This window comes from Aotus nancymaae, unplaced genomic scaffold, assembly GCF_030222135.1.
Source record: "Aotus nancymaae isolate 86718 unplaced genomic scaffold, 86718_ANA_hifiasm-v0.15.2.pri h1tg000053l, whole genome shotgun sequence".
Classification (NCBI taxonomy): Eukaryota; Metazoa; Chordata; class Mammalia; order Primates; family Aotidae; genus Aotus; species Aotus nancymaae.
In genome coordinates, this window is record NW_026988467.1 from 20,330,107 (window position 1) to 20,354,407 (window position 24,301).

Here is a 24,301-nt window from a genome sequence, read left to right on the forward strand (position 1 = left end):
GTTTTTTGGTGGAGATGGGGTTTCACCATGTTGGCCAGGCTGGTCTTGAACTCCTGACCTCAAGGAATCCACTCGTCTCGGCCTCCCAAAGTGCTGGGATTACAGGCATGAGCCACCACACCCAGCCTATTACAGCTTTTAGAAGTTATATTGTAGTTGTCTGTTTAGGCATCTGTCTCTCTGACTAGCCTAGGAGCTCCTTGAGGGCAGGGACTATATCTTAGTCATTTCTACTCCTAGTTCCTTGCATACAGCCTGGCACACAGCAGATGCTCAGCAGTAGTTAATAAAGTGGATGACTACATTTATGTGACAGCAGTGTGAATTGCAGTGAGAATTTTATTATTTACCATACCTGGAGTTCTAGGTGAAAACAACAGGATACATGCCACATAAATCGTGGTCAAGGCTCTGGCAGGAAACAGATTTGTAAAAAGTTTAATGAAGGGACTATTAACAAAGGTGTGGGCAGGGTTTAGGAAAACCAGGGGGAATGGTGCAGTACCCCAGGCCTGGCAATATGGGAAGCTGTTACCAACTGTGGCCCGAAGGGTGGGGAGGGAGACGTCACCTGGCCCCATGGCCAGAGATGTATGCCCAGGGCTGCCTGATAGGAGCTGTAGGCTTCAGTTGAGGCACACAGCCAAGGTGGCAATCCTGTAGGAAGGGGCTGGGGAATAAATACCAGTCCCTGTTTGCCTCACCCAGCCAGAAGCCAGAGGGCAATGGGGACCATTTATGTCACCTACAACGGTCACCTATCAAGGTACAGAACAGGTTGAGGAGGGGCAGAGGGGAGTTCTAGAGGAGCAAACAGAGAGATTCAGCATGAGAAAGAGCATAGTACCCTCAGGATCTTTAAGGACCTCTGGATATGATTATGAAATACAATAAATGCTGGGCACAGTGGCTCACAACTGTAATCCCAGCATTTTTCAAGGCCGAGGTGGGTGGATCACTTGAGGTCAGGAGTTCAAGACCACCCTGGATAACATGGTGAAACCCCATCCCTACTAAAAATACAAAATTAGCAGCCGGGCATGGTGGTTCATGCCTGTAATCCCAGCACTTTGGGAGGCCAAAGTGGGTGGATCATGAGATCAGGAGTTTGAGACCAGTCTGGCCAACATAGTAAAACCCCGTCTGTACTAAAAATACAAAAAATTAGCTGGGTGTGGTGGCATGCACCTGTAATTCCAGCTACTTGGGAGGCTGACGCAGGAGAATTGCTTGAACCCAGGAGGCAGAGGTTGCAGTGAGTCGAGATGGTGCCACCGTACTCCAGCCTGGGTGACCGTACGAGATGCCATCTTAAAAAAAAATTTAGCTGGGCATGGTGGCACGTGCCTGTAATCCCAGCTACTTGGGAGGCTGACGCAGGAGAATCGCTTGAACCCGGGAGGCAGAGGTTGCAGTGAGTTGAGATGGTACCACCGTACTCCAGCCTGGGTGACAGTACGAGACGCTGTCTTAAAAAAAAAATTTAGCTGGGCATGGTGGCACGTGCCTGTAATCCCAGCTACTTGGGAAGCTGATGCAGGAGAACTGCTTGAACCCAGGAGGTGGAGGTTGCAGTGAGCGGAGATGGCGCCATTGCACTCCAGCCTGGGTGACAGAGTGAGACTCAGTCTCAAAAAAAAAAGAAAAATAAATAAATAAATAAATGGCTATACCCAACAACAATCATTAGCCCTTAAGTGCCTACTGTGTATCAGGTGCTGTGCTAATCCATTTTCCAGTGTGGAAACTGAGGCTCAGAGAGGCCAAGCAACCTGCCCAGAGTCACACAACAGGAAGCAGCATAGCCAAGACTGGAACACGGGTGGGCCCCAAAGTGCAGGTTCACATTGCCTCTTAGCAGCTACCTATTGCTAGGCACTATTTCCAATCCAAAAATACTCTGCAAGGTCAGCATTTTTTCCCAGAAACAGAGAGGTCAGGTGATTTCTTCAGGCAACACAGCTCATAGGGGCTGGGGGCAGGGGAAGGGAAGCAGGGTTGGAGAGTTTGCCATTTGTTGGAGCAGGTGACTGGCAGATTGCACGGTGGCAGCCTCAGGGACTTTTTTAGCCTCAACGGGTGGAGCCACCTCTCACCAGGTGCCTCCTGGAGTCACTCCCCAGCTGCAACCACAGGATTTAGACTTTCAAAGCTGGGCAGGGCCCTCAGCATCCTCTAGGCTGCCTCTCGCCTGTGACTTTAATAATAATGATTGCAGTCAGCCATGGCTTCCTGAACCTCTGGTATATTCATTCATTGTCTTTCTCTACATTGTTGCTAATCTGATCACAACGCTCCTTTAGGATTGTATAACATCTACAGGCAGGTATCATGGGCTGCTCATTTTGTAGATGAAATCTGAGGCTTAGAAGACAAATGACTTGTCCATGGTCACAAGGGAAGTCAGACTCTTCAGAGCCAGACCCTGAACCCAGGGCAGTGTATGTAGCTTAGAGCACTGATCCATCCTGGACCCGGAAAGGCTGCATCCACATCCCTGATTGTACCTACCAGCTGTGTTGACCTTGGACAGGTCATTTCACTCCATCTTAGTTTCCTCCTCTATAAAATAGGAACAGCAATAGCATCTGCTTAATCTAGTTGTGGTAAGGATGAAATTGAAATGAATGATAATATGTAAAGCACTCAAAGCAGTGATTAGAAACACGCTAAGGGTTTAAAAAAAGAAAAAGAAAAAAGAAACACACTAAGGGTTTTATAAGCATCGTATCCTGGAGTCTACTGAGCTTTCCAACCATGTCTGAGGAGGCTTTTAAAATTATTTCTGTGTGGCCCTGGCTTTCATAGTATTCAACTGAGTGGTTGCCACCAGGGCCACGCACTATGCTTCACAAGCCATGCTTGCCCCATTCAGCCCTCACCGTCACCCCATCCCCATTTTGCAGACAAGGAAACCGAGGCCCAGAGAGGAGTCATGACCTGCCCAGGCTTCCACATCTCAGAAACTGCAGAGCCAGGGCGGCTACTCCCAAGTCCAAAGCTGGTAATTGCCCCTCTTCCAACTGCAGGAAACCCAGATTGTTATGATCATTGGTATTGTTGTCCAAAACAATACTAGAGACAGTGACAATACAACAATCATGGAGGGTGCTTATTTCCCCTGGCTCAACAATTATCCCAACGCCCATGCGGAGGGGGCCTGGGGCTTCAAGAAGAGGCTCCTCGAGGCAGGATGAACAAACAAGCAGTGAAAACCTTGCAGCTGGGCCCCAGGTGCTGGGAGAGAGAGTGGGGCAGGAAGCGGGCAGGCCATTTCTTTCCTCTTCTTTCTTATTTGTTTGAGAAGCAACTTTACTTTCTAAATCGGTCACTGTCACCCGTTAGCCCCCGCCCCACCTGGGCCAGGGCCTCTGGTGATGGGAGCGCAGGAGGAAGCTCTAGGGGGCAGGAGGAATGAGGGTGCAGACTGGGGCAGGGCCTGGGCCCAGCTGGATGTGGGGGCTTCTTTCCTGCAGGGGCTTCATGGGCCACCTTCAGGTGACCTGGGCCGGGCAGACAGTACCTGCTGGAGGTATGACTTGAGTCCTCTAGGTTTGAGAAGCAACTTTACTTTCTAAATCGGTCACTGGAGGGAAGGGGACCCTCCTAAACAGGGAAGTAGCTGGCACAGTGGTTAGGGGCCTGGCTCTGGAGTCAGACCCATTTGGCTTCCAAAGGCTGTCACCTTGGGCGAGTTACTTCGCCTCTGTTTTCTCACCTGTAAAACAGAATGGTTTGTTGTGAAGGGTAAACGTAATCCAACAACATGACACATGTAAGCATTTAACAGTTACTAGCTGAAGCACATTTACTAGCTGGAGATTTACTTAAGAAGCCAACAGGTATTGGGCATTTACTATGCGCCAGGCACTTTTAAAGCATTCCACACATATTAATTCATTTATTCAGCACAATTAACCTTCTTCCCACTTAACAGATGAGAAAACTGAGGCACACAGAGAGGTTGAGTTCCTCACACAGGGGCAGATCCAGGCTTGGCAGGATGTCAGTAAAGGTTATACAATATTGGCGGGGGGGGGGGGCGCTCTTTAAAAAATAATGATGTACAAGGCCATGCCAGTGAGGGACCCAAGGTTTAAACTTCACCATCCTCACCTTAAATCTCCCTCGAAGCTCTGCCACCCTGCTAGGAAGTGGTGGCAGAGGCCAGGTGGCTAGCTCCAGAACCCGTAAGAATTATAAGCAGCATTGAGAGTACATGAGACAGTCACTGCAGAATGCCACATAAATAAGAGGCGGCACTTCTGCAGGTACCATGGGCCACACACTCATTTAACCCTTCCAGGAACCTAATGAGGGTGGCATGTTATTACCACGCCCATTTTACAGATAAGGAAGTCAAGGCTCAGAGAGGACTAATGGTTTGCCTGAAGGCACAGAGCTAAGGAATGGTCGAGCAGGATTCCAGCCCAGGCAGCCTGACCTCAGAGGACTGTTTAGCCTCTACAGTCACTGTCACCTCCCTCATGACTGGGCTCAGCACCTTCCCCTCACCTCCCCTTGCAGGCTCTCCCATCTCTTCCCCGACAGCAGCTTGGCAGCTTGGGGTGTGGACAAGACGCCCCTGCTTCAGAGTCAGAGATGCCTGGATACTAACCTCTTCACCTTGTTGCTTGCTGGCTGTGTGTCCCTGAGACAGTTTTTTTCCCTCTCTGAGCCTCAGTTTTCTCGTCTGTAAAATAAGGATTGTATAATTTCTAGGGTGGTCATAAAGTACAGATACATTTGTAATATACTATCAATAAGCCATGTATCATGTATGTACAGTTGCCTCTGGATAACACTACATAGGGTGGTTTGGAGGGTCAGAGTAAGGTGAAGTATCTGGCCCATGTTAAATGCTCAGGACCAGTAGAGATTGCCATCATGGGGACAAGGGGACAAGTCATGTGTGAGGAGTAGGGGGAATGGAGAAACAGACAAAACCAAATATTGGGAGGCCTGCATTCTAGAAGGATTTCTACCACCAGCTTTTGATGTGACCTCGGATAATCACTCCCTCCTTTCTGGGCTCAGTTTCTCCATTTGCAAGTTGTATGCATCACTCCCCACTAATGCATGAATGAAATTGTCTCTAAGGTCCTTAAGAAACTGAATTTCTGGGTAGGAACATAGGAGCATCTTCTGGGACTCTCTGAGGGCTGCTCTCGTAAAGTTTCTCCCCTATCTTGGGGTACTCTTCATGGCTCCCACTCTTGAGACAAACAGGAGGGTTTGCAGGGAACTCATACATCTCCTCTGCTCCAGCAGAACCACAGTGCATGGCTCAGCTCGTGGGCTCTGCAACTGGATAGGCTTTGTCTAATCTGTTTCTTACCTGTAAAATAGAGATGAAGATAATATAATAGATGTCCTTATCCTCATTTAACAGAAGAGGAGATGGAGGTTCCAGGAGGCACAGGATTTGCTGGGGGTCATGGCTCTCACCTTGCCCTTGTCCTACTGCCTCTGGCCCACCCTTCTAAAGTGTGGGCTTTCCCTATGGGAATCCCAGCTCCCTCTCTCTATCCTAGAGGATTGGATCACATTGTCCTTTGCCCTCTGCCTGACATCCTGTCTCTCCTCTCTCCCCATCTGGCAAACTCATCCAGTGGAGTTGGGCCAGCCCTGGTGTCCTCACTTATGATTATGGTGACCCTAACCAAGCTGCCCACACTCTCTAGACCCCATCCCCTCATCTGCGTCACCGGAGCAATGTGAAAATGCTTGGCATTTCCCGTGCCTGATCCATTGTGAGTGCACATGAAATGTCATCTCAAATGTTGTCTCCTTAGGGGGCTGCCCTGGGGCCTCCATGTGGACCAAGTTTCTCTGGGCTTGCACAGCCCAGTCCCTACAGCACTTACCAGCGTGTGTCATAACCATCCATCATCAGGTCTGTACCCCACACATCCTTGGACCCCGTTCTTCTTTGCATCTGCTGTGTTTGGCATAGGGACTGATACACAGCAGGCACTCAGTTAAAGATTGTTCAATGAGTGAATGAATGAATGAAGGAATGGTGCCTGAGTGGTGCTAAATTTATTAGTTATCCTTTCTGCCCTGTCAATATGGCAGGATTCTGGGTGCTACAACCACCACCACTACCAACTACTACTATTTCTTTGGCCAGCACTGTAAGTAACTCCTATTTGTTGAGCATTTGCTATGTGCCAGGCACTGGGGTAAGCATTTCTCGGTGTATCTCACTCAGCCCTCTCTGTCGCCCTATGGGATGGGTGTTCTCTCATTACCCTCATTTAGCAGATAAGCAAACAGCCTCTGCTGGGGAAGGTGGCAGAATCAGTATTGGTGAAACCGGGCCTCAGAGCCTTTCCATGTCAGGTGAGGGTGGGCGGTTGGAGCCTAGAACAGAGAGTGTGATTGCCCCTCCCAGAATTTGCCTTTGACCATTTTCTCTTTGTAAGACTTCTCTCCTCCCTTGAAGACCCTGCTTCTCCCAGAACCTCTCTCATACCCCTGGGGTGTGGTGGTCCCCTTCTCAAGTTCCACCCAACCCTGTTCCCCAGGGTTCTGCCCTCAAGCCTCATAGTGAACTGAGGCAGGGCTGGATTCTCTTTTGTCTTTCTGGCATATTTTTCCAATCCTCTCATTTCCTGTCCATGTGGGCTGGTTGGGTATCCATCACAGGGCCCCACCCACTGGGAAGGGCAAGTAGGCCAATCACAGTGCCCCATTTTCCTTGATACAGTGATTGGTTTGGGCCTGGACATGCGATACAAGCCGAGCCAATCAGAGCACTCTCTGGAACTTTCAATGGAGCCAGTGGGGAAGCTTGGCTCTCTCCTGAAATGAGAGCTGAGAGCTGGTGGGATGTATACATTTGAGCATTTTTACTGGGATTGGAGAATGCCTATCTGCCATTGGAGAGAAGGCCTATTCTTTTTTTTTTTTTTTTTTTTTTTGAGACAGAGTCTCACTCTGCCACCCAGGCTGGAGTGCAGTAGTGTGATGTTGGCTCACTGCAACCTCTGCCTCCCAGGTTCAAGCAATTCTCCTGCCTCAGTCTCCCAACTAGCTGGGATTACAGATGTGCACCACCACACCTGGCTAATTTTTGTATTCTTAGTAGAGACAGTGTTTCACCATGTTGGCCAGGCTGCTCTTGAACTCTTGACCTCAAGTGATCCGCCTGCCTTGGCTTCCCAAAGTGCTGGGATTACAGGGGTGAGCTACCATGCCCGACCGAGAAGGCCCATTCTTAAAGAAAGGCAGAGACAAACAGAACTGACTGATGGGGGTGATGGGAGCTAACCCAATGTCATCATTGGAAACACTGGATCCAGCAATGCCCAAAGTTAGACCCACCCTTGAAACTCCAAGATAAAGGAGCCACTATATTTATAGTATCTTTTTTCTTTTTGTTTTGTTTTCCATAACCTAATTTGAACTGAGTTTCTGTCACTTACAACCAAAAGATTCCTAATATTCTCTCTCTCTTGCCTTTCCCTAGATGACCCTAGGCCTTATCTAGTCCTATATCTGGGTGTGTAGTGAAGTCAGTTCTTGAAGAAATGGACATCTGGGAGGTACCTCAAAGGTGACCCCACTCTGCCTGCCACCTTCCTGGGTAGTCTCCTTAGAGACATCCAGGAATGCTGTCATCATCTACCTCAGCTCCTGATACAGGAAATTCTGTCACCTTTATTTTCTGTTTCTCCCTCTAGTTGTTCTCCTGGATCTACTGCTGTTCAGTTTCAGAAAGTTCTTGTCCAGCTTTCCCCCCTCCCTCCCCATTGCCATTACCTTGGTTCAGGCCTCCTTCAACTCACTGCAACAACTTCAACCTGTCTTCCCTTTCCTCCTCCTTCCCTTTGTCTATCCTCCATACCTATTACCACAGAGAACTTTCTGGAACCCACACCTGACCATGTCACTCCTGCTGTGAACACTGCGTATCAACCTCAGGATAAAGTCTGAGCTGCCTAGGGTGGTACTGGAGGCCATTCCCAATTCGACTTCATGTTTGTTTGTTTGTTTGTTTGTTTTACAGTCTCACTCTGTCACCCAGGCTGGAGTGCAGTGGTGCAATCTCAGCTCACTGCAACCTCTGCCTCCCGGGTTCAAGAGATTCTCCTGCCTCAGCCTCCCAAGTAGCTGGGATTATAAGCGTGTGCCACGATGCCTGGCTAATTTTTGTATTTTTGGTAGAGATGGGGTTTCGACATGTTGGCCAGGCTGGTCTCGAACTCCTGACCTTGGGTGATCCACCTGCCTCAACCTCCCAAAGTGTTGGGGTTACAGGCATGAGCCATCGCGCCCGGCTCCAATTTGACTTCATCTTGAACTAATTTCTTCTCCCCACCTTGCATTTCAGTCACATTTCACACCCTTTTCCTAAACATACTACCCCCGTTCTTGTCTCTGGACTTCTCTGCTGGACTCTGTGTCTGCCCAGGATGTGCCTTGCCCCTCTTCCCACCTGAGCTACAACCATTCTTCAGAGTCTGGTCACGGCTGACTCCTCCGGGAAGTCCTCCCTGTAACCCCAACCTGAGCCTTTGCCCAGAGAGTCGGCTTTCCCCCTCTTCTGTACTGCCATCACACCTGGGCCTTTGCCTCCTGGGCTAACCTGGGACATGAGCCCCCAAGGGCAGGACCCAGCCTGACCTCCCTCTCCACCTTTGGGCCATCGCTGCAGAATGCGGTTAGCTCCACGGGTCAAGCAGAATGCCCGGCCCTTCTCACAGGGATCCTCCTGGCTCATCTCCTTTGGTTCTTGACTAATCCTTGACTCTTTAGGGCAAAGAGGCACCTGGAAGAAATAATTGTAGTCTTTGCATGTGGGTAGTACTTCCAGTTTACCAGGTGTCTCTGGGTTTCTCATTGGTCTTATAGTCTGTGGGTTGTCAGGGAAGGTGTTGTCAACCCCGTTTTACAGATGGAAAGCTTGGTTCAGAGAGTTAGGGATGGAACCAATCCCCAGTCTTGGGCAAGCCCCTAACCCTGAGAATCCTTTTGTCATCCAAGCCACCCATTTCCTATCCGTGTGCTGAGAACCAAGGAAACCCAGGGAACCCGAGTAAGAAGAGGGAATGCAGGTTCTGGACTGGGCTAAGAGCAACAGTAATAAGGACCCCACGCAGCCACTGCCCTTGTCCTGCGCTGTGTTCCATCCACGCGATGAGCATCATCTGCTTATGAAGAAGTGTTACTCATTCCCATGTTACAAATAAGAAAACCGAGGCACAGCACAGCTAAGAGACTTGCCTCTCTCGGCCAGTTTCCTTCTGATGATTTGGTGATAGCTCTAGCCCTTTACGGTTTGTAACTTTAGCACCCCTTCCCTGCTCTCACCAGTCTAACACTGGTAGGTGAACGTGCTCTCATTTGACAGAAGCAGCAACAGAGGCTTAGAAGTCAAGGGCGGACCTGGGAGACGGCACCCAGCCTTCGGATCAGGGGAGCGCGTCCAGAGCCTGGTGGCGCAGCTCTAGCGGGGAGGCGGGGAGGCGGGGAACAGGCGGCAGGGCCACGAGTGGGCGTCTGCGTCTCTTCCCCGCCAGCCGCCCGAGCCCGGCTTCCCCGCAGCGAGCGCGGCAGGTGCGCAGCGGGTGGCGGCGTCGGCGCGGCGGGTGCGTCCGCGTGGGCGTGGGTGAGGGACCCGGGCGGGCGGGGCCCCACGCCCATCCTCCCTCCCGCCCGCCCGCTCTCCCGTGGCTGGTGGCAGGTGAGTGGGTGTCTAGGAACCGCCAGGCAGCGGAGAAAACAGGACGCCGCAGAAATCAGATTACTCACCTGCAGCTGCTACTACCCAGGGCTAATAAAAGCAGAACTTCCTGTTGATTCTTTATTACAGCCCTCTGCCTCCCTCCGCCCCAATCCGCTCCCAGCTGCAGCCAGAGCCCCAACTGATCGCCAGAAACCGGTTACTTGGGGTCCAGAGCAGTCCAATGCCTGAAATCCCCTCCGCTGTACAGCACAGGGTTGGGCTCATGCTGCCTCAAGGGTGGACTCTGGTCACCTGCATGGGAACTACCTGGGGTGCTGGTTAACAACACGCATCCCCAAACAGGGCTTCACACCTGCTCCATCCGAATTCCTGCAGTTTGGGGCCCAAGAGCGGGAATTCATAGGAATCGCAGGTGATTTGTAGGCAGGCTAAAGTTTTGAGAACCACAGAGTCTGGATGTTGTAGGTTCAGATGATGTGGGTTTCTTTTTCTCAAATGCAACCCATAAATTAGGGATGGAACCTATCCCCTGTCTCGAGCTTGTCAGCCAGAGCCTCAGTCTGCTCATTTGTAAAATGGGGGTGAAAATAATACAGACCTCTTGGGAAGACTGAAGGCTCAAATGGAGAATACACTTAATGTGATTCCTAGTGGTTGCTCCTGGAGTTTACAGACCAGCCGGGACTAGGCACGGAGCACCATCCATGGAGTGTGAGGAGCAGGATGACAAAGCGGCAGAATGGACCTGGGCTGGAAAGGGGCCGTGATTCACCCTGGGTGCCCTGAGAAAGACCTTTCACTATCCAGCTTCTCCAAAGTTCAGTCCCCCTCACACCAGGAAAATGTTCTTGCCCAGGCTATTGACAACCCTGATGGCTAGATCCAGTGGCCTCTTCTCAGCCCTTCTGTGGCACCTGACCCTGGGGTGGGCCTCACCTTTCTCCTCCAAGCTGTCATTTCTCTCAACTTCAGGGCAAGTGTGACTCCCCATCTTCATCTTCCTTGTATCTAGCTAGCAGCTCCCTTGCAGGCCCTCTCCTCCTAGCCCCTCCTCTTCCTGCCTCCGCAGTCTTGGGCACCTTGGCCTACTACACAGCCAGGACAACCTCATCCATTCCCAGTTATGTTCCTTAAGCTGAGCTCTGCCCTTCCTAAGCCCCTGATTCATAAACACAGCACCTCCTAGACATTCTGCTTGATGACTCCCCTGCACCCAACTCAACTCGACCAGCTCCAAGCTCATCATCTCACACTCACCTGCCACCTGCCTCTTCTCGTTTCTCCGTCTCAGGGCAACACACCTGGATGTTGTCCCAGCTGATTTCTGCTCTCAGCTCCCACATCAGTTTTCCAATCCAGTCCATTTTATCTCCTCAGTTTTGCTCCAGAATCTGTCCCTTTCTTCCCAGTCTTCCTGTCCCTCTGCACTCCAGGCCCCCTAGTTCAGGACTCCATAATCTCTCACCTGGATGACTCTAAAAGCCTCTTAGACGGCCTTCCTGGCTCTAGTCTCACCCTTACTTAGACAGAGGGCTCATTCTGAGACACAAATCTTGTCCTTGCTTTGTTTCAACCCATCAGTGGCTCCACAGTACAACTCAAAGTCCTTCTCCCTTTCAAAGCTCACCTGGACAGAGTAACACTCTCCTCTCCACCCCACCCTCTCAGCACTTGGCACAGTGACATTTACTGCGCTCTTAATGCTCAGTACCATGGCAAGCCAGTTATCTTTGTAGCTTTATCTCAGCCTCACGCCATTTCCATGATTATTATTCCTGACTTACAGATGAAAAAGCTGAGGAAGAGGGAGGCTAGGTAGTTTGCCCAAGGTCACAAAGCTAGTAAGTAGCAGAGTTGGGTATCCAGAGTTTGTATCCAGGTCTCTCTGGATCCAAAGCTGGTACCGTTAGCTGTTCTGATCTTGAGCCACCTCGTCCCAGTTTCATAGTCTTCTCCTTTTTTATATCTTGCCTGGCATCTCAGAGGATGCCTGGCATGATAGATGTTTGTTGAATGAACAAATCTATCTGCACTCCCATTTAATTTTTTTTTTTTTTGAGACGGAGTTTCACTCTTGTCACCCAGGCTGGAGTGCAGTGGCACAATCTCGGCTCACGGCAACCTCTGCCTCCTGGGTTCAAGCAATTCTTTTGCCTCAGTCTCCCTAGTAGCTGGGATATAGGCGTGGGCCACTACACCTAGCTAATTTTTGTATTTTTAGTAGAACCGAGGTTTCACCATGTTGGCCAGGCTGGTCTCAAACTCCTGACCTCAGGTGATCCACCCACCTCGGCCTCCCAAAGTGCTGGGATAACAGGTGTGAGCCTCCGCGCCCGGCCCCATTTAGTTCTTACAACAACCCTAGGAACTACCAAAGTTTTAAAAACAAAAACATACTATGTAATATTTGATGACTATAAAAAAAGTGTGTTGAATATCTGGTGTATGAAGACAAACACTTGTGAACCCATGGCCCCAGCTTAGGAACTAGACCTTCACCAGCACCACTGAGGCTACCTGTGTGTGCCTACTCAGTCCTACTCCGTGCCTTCCTCCAGACGTAAACACTATCCTGAATTTTGTGGTCATCATTCCCTCGCTTTGAAAAAAAATAATTTTACCAAATGGGGAGGATGCTGAGCAACACATTATTTTGTTTGTTTTTTGACCTTTATATAAACAGCACAATGTATGTGCATTCTTCTTTGGCTTGATTGTTTTTCATGTGTCACTATTGTAAGGCCAGTTGCTTCGCCGGGAGCTCGGACGCACACCCGCCCCTTTTGTCCGAAAGTTTGGACATACTCGGGCATGTTCCCTTCTCCCTTTCTCACACAGCCTGGCTTTCCCTTAACCGAGTATGCAAGTGGGGTCTTGTGATTCTAGCCAATAGCAGCCGAGTCTTTCTAGCCAATAGCAGCCGAGTAATTCTAACCAATAGCAGCCAAGTCCTGTATGCAAACAAAGGCTTGTAACCTTACCCAATAGTAGTCCTGCTCTCCCACAACCAATCGAGCTCCTTCACTCCCTATAAAACCCCACGTCTGAGAGGAGTCCCTGCGACTTCTCAGGCCCCTCCTGTCAGACTGCAGAACCTCGCCTGGGAGCCTGAATAAACCCTTTATATTGGATCGTCTTGTGTTGGCCTCAGTTTCTTCCTTTTTAAACTCGGCAAGAACCCAAGAACAAACCTTACAACTATGTTTCTAAAATACGTACATGATTTTGCATTTTTAGAGCTGGCCTTCATTCCTTTTTCCAGCTGTCTAGTACTCTATTGTCAAATAGAATTCAGTGACTTTGGGCCAGGCACAGTGGCTCACACCTGCAATCCCAGCACTTTGGGAGACCAAGGCATGCAGATCAGCTGAGGTCGGAAGTTTGAGACCAGCCTGACCAACATGGAGAAACTCCGTCTCTACTAAAAATGCAAAATTAGCTGGGTGTGGTGGCACATGCCTGTAATCCCAGCTAGTCAGGAGGCTGGGGCAGGAGAATCTCTTGAACCCGGGAGGTGGAGGTTGCAGCGAGCTGAGATCGTGCCATTGCACTTCAGCCTGGGCAACAAGAGTGAAACTCCATCTCAAAAAAAAAAAAAAAGAGAGAGAGAATTCAGTGACTTTATCCATTCTCCAGTCAATGAGTACATGGATTGTTTCCACTTTTTCGTTATCACCAATAAGGCTGCCATGATCATTCTTACACCTATGTCTTGGTGCACACATGTAGAAGTTTCTCTAAGCTACATACATAAGACTGTAATTGTGGGTCATTGGGTATGCACATAATTAGCTTTACAAGATGTTTCCAAGTGATTTTCTGAAGTGCTTGTATGGACTAACATTCTTCCCTTCCTTCTCCTCAGTGGATGAGAGTTCTAGTACCTCCACATCCTCCCCAACATAGTATGACCAGATTCCTTCACTCTTCCTCACATGGTCTTCATTTGCACCTCCCTAATAAGATGAAACATCTTTTCATATGTTTATTTTGCATTCTGGTTTCTTTTTCTGTAAATTGGCTGTCCAGTCCTTTTGCCCACTTTTCTATTAGGTTGTTTAGCTTTTGCTTATTGGTTGGAGGCATTCTTGGAGAAGTTTTTTTTTTTATTTTTAATTTTTTAGTAGAATTAGAATCTGAGATCCAAGTTCATGGAGGACAGAGCCAGCCCCAAACCTACATATGGCTGATTCCAGGGCCTGTAGTATCCACCGCTTGTCTCTCATTCATTCATTTCTTTTTCTTTCTTTCTTTTCTTTTTCTTTTTTTTTTTTTGAGATGGAGTCTCACTCTGTCACCCAGGCTGGAGTACAGTGGCATGATCTTGGCTCACTGCAACCTCTGCCTCCCAGGTTCAAGTGACTCTCCTGCCTCAGCTTCCTGAGTAGTGGAGACTACAGGTGTGTGCCACCATACCCGGCTAATTTTTGTTGTTTTTTTTTTAGGAGAGTCAGGGTTTCACCATATTGACCAGGCTGGTCTTGAGCTCCTGACAAGAGATCTGCCTGCCTCAGCCTCCCAAAGTCCTGGGATTACAGGCGTAAGCTGCTGCACCTGGTTCATTTATTCATTTCTCAAATGTCTACTGATGACTTTCTCAGTAAATACTGGAGAGGGGGTAGATGGTTGTGGTTAACAGTGTAGATTCTGGAGCCCCCTACCTAGATTTTCATCTCTGCCTCTTACTAGCTGTGACCTTAGATACATTTCTAAACTACCCATGCCTTAGTTTCCTTTCTATAAAATAAGGATGATAATAAAGTCTCTCCCTCACAGGGTTGATGTATGAGGACTGATGAATGAGTTGATTCAAATAAAAGGGCTTAGGAGGCCGGGCAGTGTACAGTCAGTGATGAATAAATAAATAGCACATGCCAGGCACTGGGACTGCAGCACACCATTCTGGGGACACAGGAATGAAAAGACAAACAGTGACACGGACATCATGCAGCTCACTGTCCAACAGAAAGAGATAAACACAAAACAAGTAAATAAACACAATAACATGGCTGTGATAAAGGCAAGAAAGAAAACCACAAGGTGACAAGACAGAGGGTGACGAGACAGAGAGAGTGACCAGGCAGTGACTCAGCTGAGGGGTCATGAAGGGACAGCCCCCTGTAGGAGCTGACATTTAGGCTGAGATGTGGAGGAGGAGAAAGAGCCACCCAGGCAAAGAGCAGAAGAAGATGGCTTAGCAACGAAAAGGGAAGGTGCAAAGGCCCTGAGGCAGGAAGAGCTTGGCATTTCAAGAACTGCAAGGAGAGCAGCATGGCCGTGGCTGTGGCTGTGGCTGCAGCCAAGTGAACACAGAGATGACAGCAGGAAGAAGGTGGGGGAGCACCAGGACAAAGGGTCTGGATTTTATTCCAAGTGCAGTGGGTGGTTTTGGACAGCAGCGTGTTGTGATCTGATTTATGTCTTTATTGTATTTTATTGAAACAGAGTCTTGCTCTGTCACCCAGACTGGAGTGCAGTGGCGCTATCTCGGCTCACTGCAACCTCTGTCTCCCGGTTTCAAGTGATTCTCATGCCTCAGCCTCCAGAGTAGCTGGGATTACAAGCGCCCACCACCACACCCAGCTAATTTTTTTTTTTTTTTTTTTTTTTTGGTAGAGACAGGGTTTTGCCATGTTGGCCAGGCTGGTCTCAAACTCCTGACCTCAAATGATCCACCTGCCTCGTTCTTCCAAAGTGTTGAAATTACAGGCATGAGCCACCATGCTCAGCCTGATTTATGTCTTTAAAAGATCACTCTGACTGCCTGTATTCAACTGTCTATGAACTGATCTAAATACTTCTTGAAGCCACTAGTATTTTTAGCCAGTACCCGCTCTGTGCGAAGCAAAACTTCCCTTTATTGGTCTTAAATTTACTTCTTTCGGGTTTCAAGGGGAGCCCCCTTCTGCCTCCTATCTGAGGGTTAGTGGCCCAATGCAAGATCTCTAGTAAAGATTTTTACAGAGTGGGTGGGAGGAGGGTCTCCCAGCATACATCTTACCTACTCTGTGATGTTTCACCACCGGTAAAATGAACAAAATGAGAGTGGCCACCTCAAGAGGCTTCAAGGATGAAATGGGACACAGCTTGGCAGCAGGGAGTGATCAATATAGGCTGGCTTCCATGCAGATAGCAATTCTGGTGATTAGGAGGAGGATGATAATGATAGGAATGATAGTGAAGATGATGAGGAGGAGGATGGTGATGGTGATGATGATGGTGGTGATGATGATGATGGTGATGATGTTGATGGGGATGATGGGGATTCTGGTGTGTGATATTGGGTAAGTCAGTTAACTACATTTTCCATGTCTATCAAGTAAGGGTGTTGGACCAAATGATCTGTGGGGGCCCATCCAGGTCTGATGTTCTAGAATTTTCTAGTTTAGGCTCTCTCCTCCTCCTTTCAGCCTGGGTTACTCTCTTCCCTGCAATTTTGGTGCTCCTACTGACATGTGATGAGAGATGGAGTATTATAGTAGAGAGAAAACTGACGTGGAGTCAGGTGGCTGGAGGTTCCAGCTGCACCATTTACGGTGGAGTCTTCATCATGGTGCATTTAAATTACACGCTTTTTTAAAATTTTGAGACAGGGTCTTGCTCTGTCACTCAGACTGGAGTGCAATGGCATGAACTTGGCACACTGCAACCTGCACCTCCTGGGTTCAAGTGATTCTCGTGCCTCCGCCTCCCGAGTAGCTGGGATTACAGATGTGCACCAGCATGCCTGGCTAATTTTTGTAGTTTTAGTAGAGACGGGGTTTCACCATTTGCCTAGGCTGGTCTCGAGCTCCTGGCCTCAAGTGATCTGCCCACCTCAGCCTCCCAAAGTGTTGGGATTACAGGTGTGAGCCACTGCACCCGGCCTAATTTGCACACATTTAAACATGCATGTAAAGGGAGGGAGAGAGCATGTTGTGCATCAATCACTGCTACAGAGTCACACTCCCATTCCACTTGGTGAGCACCCACCCCTTGAGGGGGAATGTGACCTGCCTCAGTGTGACCTGTCCCCCAGCTGGCCCAAGTTCCTGCACATCCAGCCTCACGTGGGCTCTCATCATGCTGAGTGTGATACTGGCGTTCAAAGGGTTTTTATGTGGTGTGGCTCCAGCTACAAGCCAACCGTTTCACCTGTGGTAAGCGGAAGACGAAGCTTTCCGTAACAACACCTGAGAATAAAAGAACCTGCTGCATTAGCTGTCAGCTGCTGAAGGACCTTGCTTTCTGTTTCACTGAGAAACAGAAGCAATCAGAAGGAAAATTCCTCAGACTCCACCTCTCCCTTCACTTCCGCCTGTACCAGTGCCTGTTACCTGGAGGCCTTGTGTGCATTCAAATTCGATGCCCTCCACGGGGCACTGCCCTTTGTCCTCTCTCACCTCCTCCAGGACAACAATGAGCAATTCCTTGTGTCTCTCCCTCAGTGCCAGGGGTCCCCCTTTTGTGCTGGCTCATTCACATCAGCACACAATCGGCTGCAGTTCTCTTCATCTTACACACACAAATACACAGGCACATGCGCACACACACGCACAAAACCATGCACTCATACCCACACCACCATATTTCTTTGCTCCCCCTCCCAGGAAAACATCTCACAGAGTTTTCTGAATTGACCATCTTCGTTCCTCCTTCCTTTTCTCTCTCCAGCTCTCTCTGGGGCTTTCACCCCCACTGCTCCACTGAAACTGCTCTTGTCAAGGTCAACGATGACCTCCTGCTGACAAACTCAACGGTCCCATCTGTCCTCAACATCGGCCTTGGGCCAGTGACTGCGCCCTCCTCCCTGCTGGACGTCCTGCCCGTTTCTTCCTAGGCCCCCTCTCTCCTGGTCCTCCCACCTCACAGGATCCCTTGTCAGTTTCCTTCGCTGGTTCTCCCTCATGTCCCCAACTTCCACAGGCCAGAGTGCCCCAGAAGTCAGCCCTGGGACCTCTTCTCTTCTCTAGCTCACTTCCGGGTGCTCTCTCTCTGTCCCGAGGCGTTCATACATTCTCTCTGCGGATGGCAGTAGATGAGTATCTCCAGCCCAGCCCCTCCAGCTCGACCCCAGGCTCACATGTCTCCAGTCAGATATCCAACAGGAACCCAAACTGGATATATCCACAGCTGAATTCTTCATTTCACCCTCAAACGTAATCGTCCCTGGGTCTTCCCATCCCAGCAAAAGGGAACTCCATCCTTCCATTGTTCAGGTCACAACGTGGCCTGTCCTTGACTCCGCTTTCTTACACCTGCATCTGACCCATCAAGAATAGCATGAGCTCCACCCTCCAAAGCTTCCACAATTTCACCATCTCCACTGTTCCTACCTGTGTCCGAGGCACCACCATTTCTTGCCTGGAATTGTGTAAGAGCCTCCCAGTGAGGGTCCCTGCTTCCAGCCTAACACTCCCTGCAGCCTTTATACCCCATAGAGTAGCCAGTGTGATTTATTTATTTATTTATTTATTTATTATTTGGAGACAGTCTCTCTCTATCCCCCAGGTTGGAGTGCAGCGGTGTGACCTTGGCTTACTGCAACCTCCGCCTCCCGGGTTCAAGCGATTCTCATGCCTCAGCCTCCTGAGTAGCTGGGATTACAGGCACCAGCCACCATGCCTGGCAATTTTTGTATTTTTAGTAGAGACAGCGTTTTGCCATGTTGGCCAGGCTGGTCTCAAACTCCCTGACCTCAGATGATCTGCCCGCCCTCAGCCTCCCAAAGTGCTGAGATTACAAGAATGAGCCACCGTGCCTGGCCAATGTGATCTTTTTTAACATGAGTCAAATTACTTCCTTCCTCTGTTCAAATCCCCCAGGGGTTCCCTTCTCACTCAGAGAAAATCTTAACACCGTTCCATGGCCTAGAAAGTCCAACCTGAGCTGTGCACACCCCTCCCCACCTTACCTCCTGTTGCTTTTTGCTCCCTTGCCCCACCACACTGACCTCCCTGCTGTTCTTTGAGCAGCCAAGCACAATCACACCTCCAGGCCTTCGCCCTTGTATTCTGTCTGTCTAGAGAAGATAACTGCCCCTGCCCATTTATCCATGGCAGGGCTCACTTCTGCTCATCACTAGGCTAGCTTCTCTCTGGCCATCCTGCTATACATACTATAGCACCCAATCCTCCCCCACCTCTGCCACTGTCCGGCCCCTCTCCTGCTTTACTTTTCTTCATGGCATTCATCACCTTCGAACTGACGTTTCTTTACTGTTGTCTCCCCCACTGGAATGTTCTAGCCCTCATGATCAGCAGAGACTTGATTTCATCCTCTGCTGTATTGAGTGTCTGGCTCATGGTGGCTGCTGAATAAATATATATTAAGTGCATGAAAGCATTTGCATAACTGGGAAGCTATTTGTTAGTGTCTACTGCACTCCAGCCTGGGCGACAGAGTGAGACCCTGCCTCAAATAACAATAATAATAATAATAATAATATTGGTGAGGGCTGGGTGCTAATCCCAGTACTTTGGGAGGCTGAGGTGGGTGGATTGCTGGAAACCAGGAGCTCAAAACCAACCTGGGCAACATAGTGAGACCCTGTCTCTCAAAAAATTTTAAAAAGTAGCCATGTCTGGTGGCACATGCCTGTGGTCCCAGCTATTCAGGAGGCTGAAATGGGAGGATCGCTTAAGTCCAGGAGATCAAGGCTACAGTGAACTGTGATCATGCCACTGCACTCCAGCCTGGGAGTCTGAGGGAGACTGTTTCTATCTTGGCGAGGATGTGGGTAGCTGGAGAGTCTCAGGCATTATCAGTGAAAGTGTGATTTGCTATTACCCTAGTGTGAGGCAAGTCCTTTGACTCCTGAATCCTCAGTCTAGGAATTTACCCTTAGGAAATTCTTACCCAATGGCAAAAAGATGCAGAGATGTTCACAGAACTTTTTTATTCATAATAATGAAAAATTGGAAATGACACCAATGTCTAACCATGCGAGGGTTGGTTGTTAAAATTATGATATCACCATATAATGAATACTAAGAGGTCATCAAACATGATGTTGTGAAAGGATACTTCATGAAACTGGAGAATATGTTTATAATCTATTATAAAGTGAACATTTTTTTAAAACCAACAGTCCAGGCATGGTGGCTCACGCCTATAATCCTAACAATTTGGGAGGCCGAGGTGTGCGGATCACCTGAGGTCAGGAGTTTGAGATCAGCCTGGCCAACATGGTGAAACCCCATCTCTACTACAAATATAAAAATTAGCCATATGTGATGGAGTGTGATTGTAATCCCAGCTATCCAGGAGGCTAAGGCAGGAGAATCTCTGGAACCCGGGAGGTGGAGGTTGCAGTGAGCCGAGATGGCACCACTGTGCTCCAGCCTGGGCAGCAGAGCGAGACTCCATCTCAAAGGAAAAAAAAAAAAAACCCAACAAATTTCAGAGCAACATGTAAAGTGTGATGTCATTCTTGTATACACATATTTGTGTGTAGTCAGACCCAGGAAGCTATTTAGAGAGAGGACACCAACATGTTTAAAATATGGTTTCCATTGTTGAATCAAGGTGGTAGGGTGTGTAGGGGGGTTCACTGTGTTATTCTTTCAACCTTTCTGGATGTTTAAAAAATCTGGGCCAGGCGTAGTGGTTCACGCCTGTAATCCCAGCACTTTGGGAGGCCAAGGCAGGCCTTGGCAGGATCGCTTGAGCCAGGAGTTTGAGACCAGCCTGGGCAACATGGTGAAACCCCATCTCTACAAAAAAATATAAAAATTAGCCAGGTGTGGTGGTGTGCACCTGTAGTCCTCGACTTGAGAGGCTGAGGTGAGAGGATTGCTTGAGGCTGGGAGGTTGAGGCTGCACTGAGCCAAGATTGCACCATTGCACTCCAGCCTGGGTGAGAGTGAGACCCTGTCTCAAAAAAAGAAAAGAAAAGAAAAGCCTATTTAGGTGTGATGGCTCACGCCTGTGATCTCAGCACTTTGGGAGGCTGAGGCAGCAGAACCACTTGAGGCCAAGAGTTTGAGACCAACCTGGGCAATGTAGTGAGATCCAGCCTCTAAAAAAATTTTTTTTTTAATTAGCTGGATGTGGTAGCAAATGCCTGTGATCCCAACAGCTCTGGAGGCTGAGGTGGGAGGATTGCTTTGAGCCCAGGAGGTCCAGGCTGCAGTGAGCCCTGATTGTGCCACTGCACTCCAGCCTGGGTGACAGAATGAGATCCTGTCTTGAAAAGAAAAGAAAGAGGGAGGGAGGGGAAGGAAGGAAGGAAAGAAGGAAGGAAGAAAGGAATGGAGGGAGGCAGAAAGAGAAAGATCCTGATTGTGCCACTGCACTCCAGCCTGGGTGACAGAATGAGATCCTGTCTTGAAAAGAAAAGAAAGAGGGAGGGAGGGGAAGGAAGGAAGGAAAGAAGGAAGGAAGAAAGGAATGGAGGGAGGCAGAAAGAGAAAGAAAGAAAACAAAGAAAGATCTTACAATAAAAAATTGAAAGACCTGTAATCCCAGCATTTTGGGACGCTGAGGTGGGTGGATCACTTGAGGCCAAGAGATCGAGACCAGCCTGGCCAACAAGGTGAAACCCCATCTCTACTAAAAATACAAAAATTAGGTGGGCGTGGTGGCAGGCGCCTGTAATCCCAGCTAGTTGGACAGCTGAGGCAAGAGAATCACTTGAACCCAGGAGGCAGAGGTTGCAGTGAACCAAGATCCTGCCACTGTACTCTAGCCTGGGTGACAGAGTGAAACTGCATCTCAAAAATAATTTTTTTTTTTAAAGAAAATATGGTTATTTGGGAGTAGAGGGATGTGGAGAGATTGCTTTTCTTCTTTGCACTTCATGTATTTTATTTGCTTTCCTATAATGTGCGTCTACCACTTTTACACAACTAATGAATTGACGTCAAAATGAAATACAACTCTTATCACACAAAATGTTTAAATTTTAAAAATAAACAATAGTTGTCTTGATAGTTTAAAAAGATGGGCCAGGCATGGTGGCTCACACCTGTAATCCCAGAACTTTGGGAGGCTGAGGCGGGTGGATCACAAAGTCAAGAGATCAAGACCATCCTGGCCAACATGGTGAAACCCTGTCTCTATTAAAAATACAAAAATTAGCTGGGCGTGGTAGCATGTACCTGTAGTCCCAGCCACTTGGGAGGCTGAGGCAGGAGAATTGCTTGAATCTGGGATGCAGAGGTTGCAACAGTGAGCTGAGATCACACCATTACACTCCAGCCTGGTGACAGAGTGAGACTCTGTCTCAAAAAAAAAAAAAGATGGAAGACAACACAAATACCTGTAAATAGAGAACTGAGTAAGTAAATTATAGTAGTCATACAAACATTCCACCCCTGTTTAAAAATATGTCTAGAAAAGATATTTACAGTAATTTGGTAAGTGAAAAAACAGGCCATAAAACAGATGGTAGAGTCTTACCCAATTTTGAAAAAAAAAGAGTATATGTTGCCCACCCATAGAAAAAACTGGAAATATCCATGCCAAAATATTAGTATGGTTTTATTTGGGAAATGGAATGACAGGTGTTTTTCCTCCCTTCTTTTTGCTTATTTATATGTCGTAAATTGGTTTTATCCAGTAGAACTTTCTGTGATGATGGAAATGTTCTCTATCTGCCTTGTTCAGTATTATCATAGCCACTAACCACATGTAGAGTACTTCAAATATGGCTAGTTGGCTGGGCCCAGTGGATCATGCCTGTAATCCCAGCACTTTGGGAGGTCCAGATGGGCAGATCACTTGAGCCCAGGGGTTTGAGATCAGCCAGGGCAACATAGCAGAACCCTGTCTCTACAAAACAAAAATACAAAAATGAGCTGAGTGTGGTGGTGTGTGCCTGTAGTCCCAGCTACTTGGGAGGCTGAGCTGGGAGGATTGCCTGAGCCCAGGAGGTCCAGGCTGCAGTGAGCCATGATTGCACCACCGCACTCCAGCCTGAGCAGCAGAGCAAGACCCTGCCTCAAAATAAAATAAATAAATGTGGCTGGTGAGACTGAAAAATGAAATTTTCGTTGTATTTAATTCTAATTAATTTAAACTTAAGTGGCCATATGTAGCTAGAGGCTACTGCATTGGGCAGCATAGTTCTCAAATGTTTACCAAGAACACACATATTGGCTTTGCAAAGAGGGAAAAAAGCTTTTCCTCCTTTTTTTCCCTTGTGTGTTTATTTGTTCTGCCCTGGCTTCTTGCAGAGCTCCTTTGAGATCCCAGGGAGAGGCAGCGAATGCAAGGGCTTTGCAAACTGTAAAGTGCTGTTCTCAGGAGGTGCTGCTGTATGAGACTCTTTTTCCCCTTGCCTGGAACCCTTTTCCTCCTCTCCTCATGGGCTCCCAGCTAAGATAGAGCCGTGACCAGAGAAAGCATCTTCGGGTGGTCTCTCAAGGGGGAAGAGGGTGTCCTGGGGTCTGACCCCTGCAGCTAAGGCTCTCTCCTGAAAAGACTTTCCAGGAGGCATTCATTCACTCATGCATTCATTCAACAACCATTACTAGCCCTCCTTCTTCTCGTGAGTCACTGCAGTAGGCCCTGAGTACAGTGGGGTGGCTTAAAGTCTAGGCTTTGGGAGGTGAGTGGTAAGTCACAGGGCTGGGACACAGAAGTTCAGCTCAGCCACCCATGGGCATGCCCCTTAATCTTCCTAAACTTCTATTTATCACTTCTGTAAAAGCAGGAAAATAGTGATTGTTTTGCCAATAGGGTCAATCAGGGCTGGGAAAGTGAATTACAGAGGCCTGCAGAGATATTCAGGATCAAAGAATATGCTTTCCTGAGAGAATAAGTGGGTAGTGACAGCCAACTTCAATGCCCATGTAGATATTATTATTAATAATATTTTATCAGAACACATCAGAGTTTCTTTAAGAGTAGTTAAAATATCAGCCAGGCATGGTGGCTCACACCTACAATCCTGGTACTTCGGGAGGCTAAGGTGGGTGGATCACCTGAGATCAGGAATTCAAGACCAGCCTGGCCAACATGGTAAAACCCCATCTTTACTAATAATACAAAAAAATTAGCCAGGCGTAGTGATGGATGCCTGCAGTCCCAGCTATTTGGGAGGCTGAGGCAGAAGAATTGCTTGAGCCTGGGAAGCAGAGGTTGCAGTGAGCTGAGATCGCTCCATTGCACTCCAGCCTGGGCAACAAATGCGAAACTCCATCTAAAAAAAAAAATAGTAGTTAAAATATCAAGCTTAAGGAAACCAGGAAAAAGGTGTTATCATTCATCTCTACAGCATTTGTTGATTCCCAATAAAGTTTCAGGCCAAGGTGGGGTAGGGGATCAGTCTGGGAATACAGACCTGGGTCACGGCCTTGCCCTTGGGGACCTGACATGGGAGAAGACACGTCAGGAAATAGCCCCTTTTTATTCATTCATTCCTCTGGCATATGCCAGCCCTCTAGGGACCTAATGAACAACATCCACAGCCTCTCTCTCAGGAAACTTTTAAAGGAAGTGGGAAGGCAGATATTCCTCAAATAGCCACTCAAATACATAATTATAAACAGTGATAAGGGTTAAGGAGAGGAAGTACAGAGTGCTATGAAGACATCACGGGGGACCTTGATGTAGTACTGGTGGTGAGAGGGTCAGCATCTGAAGGAGTTGAATAAGGACTGATAGGGTGGGGAAAGAGGGTCC